General features: G+C 73.7%; 1 protein-coding gene across 3 annotated transcripts in view; it reads right to left on the minus strand.

Annotated features, from left to right (window-relative positions):
- STAG2 (stromal antigen 2) overlaps positions 1-1,328 on the minus strand; it is a 69,996-nt gene extending 68,668 nt beyond the window's left edge. For all 3 annotated transcript variants that reach the window (XM_017818314.1, XM_017818305.1, XM_017818323.1), the window contains exon 1: positions 1,083-1,328. The gene's annotated coding sequence lies outside the window, so the exon portion shown is untranslated. The remainder of the gene's footprint in view (positions 1-1,082) is intronic.
- Between the last annotated feature and the right edge of the window lie 238 nt (positions 1,329-1,566).

Raw genomic sequence — 1,566 nt, forward strand, 5'->3', positions numbered from 1 at the left:
TTTTTTTAAAAAAAAAAAAAAAAAAAAAATAAAGGAAGCCGAACGGAAACTGCCACAACTCTTCCTCTTCGCGGGCAGCCGCCGAGGAGCTCGGCCAAAGTCACTCGGAGGGGAAAACTGGCCCCACAAAGGCCTTCCCCGAGCTGGGCGCCGGGGCGGGAAGGGGGGGCAGCGAAGGGAGGCGGGGGGGGAAGGCAGGTCAGTCCCCATGTCCTCACTCGGGCCGAGGGAGCCCAGGTCCCGCCAGCCCAGGCACGGGGAAGGGCGGCCAGAGTTGCCCCAGCTCGGGGGAGAGAGATGGAACAGAGAAACCCCCATCTCTCGGCACTTCCCTACGCGGGGAAGCCGGCGGGAGCGGGCTGGCAGGAAGAACTCGAGTGCTGGGCAGCGGGGAACCGGGCGAAGGGAGCCGGGCGAGCGCTGTCAGGGGTGCGAGCCCCCTCTCCGCGGCCTCCCCGGGCCCCGGGGCCCCCCGGCCCCCGGGGCAGTGGCAGCCGCCCCACCATTTTCTGAGCGCGGCCCAGCGCTCTCCCCCGAGCGCGGCCGCCCCGACCCCCGTCCCCTCGCTGCCCCCCCGGTCGGCCCGGCCCGGCCCGGCTCTCCCACACACACACCCCACGCACACAATGCCCGAGTCCTCCATCTTGCCGGCAGCCCCTGCTCGGCTCGGCAGAAGGGGGAGGAGGAGGAGGAGAAGGCGGTTCTCCATTTTAGCTCGCCAAGCGCCGGGCCCGGCCTGCCCGCGGCCGGCTCTGGGGAGCAGGAAGGGGGCCCCGGGCGGGCAAGGGGGGCCGCTTTCCGCGCCCTCTCGCTCTCCCGGCCGCGCTCCGCTCGCCTCCCCCCTCCCCACCGCGGCGCGCCGGGAACGGGGGGTGGGGAAGCGGGGGGCTGGAGTGTTTTCGCGGCTCGGCCCCGCCGTCCTCCATCTTGGCTGCGCGCAGTCCCCGCGGCCAGCCGGCCTGGCGCCCCGCACGGGCCCGGGCGCCGCGGGGCCCGGCCCGGCCTCTCCCCGCCGCCGCGCACCGCGATCCCGAGTGCCCCCGCCAAACTTCCAGAAGCTTCGCCGCCATTTTCTAACTTACCTTGCCCAGTGTCGGCGTAGGCAGCGAGGAAGGCCCCGGCTCGCGGCTCCGCTCCCGTGTGCCCGGCGCGGCTCGCCCGGCTGCGCGCCCGTGCCGGCCAGTGGCGGGCTGTGGGCGCGGAGGGGCCGCGGGGCGCGGGCGGGTTGGGGTTATTTAATTTGGCGGCGGCGCTGGGGATTGTTTGGGGTGTTCGCTGCTCGGCGGCTCGCGGGCGAATGGAGGGCGCAGGCGCCACCTGGCGGCCGCGCGCCGTGGCCCGCTCTCCTGGGCCTGGGGCGACACCTGCCGGCCGCGCGCGGCGCCACCGCGCAGAGCCGGGTAAACAAGGTGCGGCGCATGCGCGGGGCCGCGCGCGGGGCGGGAGCCGCGGCCGCTCCGGGGCGGGATCGCCAGCGGGACCGGGATCGGGGTGGGATTGGATTGGATTGGATTGGGATCGGGACCCAAACACCGCACGGCCTAAAAAGGAGCGAGCGCTGGGACG

Source organism: Lepidothrix coronata, unplaced genomic scaffold (genome assembly GCF_001604755.1).
Source record: "Lepidothrix coronata isolate B3197 unplaced genomic scaffold, Lepidothrix_coronata-1.0 Scaffold2, whole genome shotgun sequence".
NCBI classification, from domain to species: domain Eukaryota; kingdom Metazoa; phylum Chordata; class Aves; order Passeriformes; family Pipridae; genus Lepidothrix; species Lepidothrix coronata.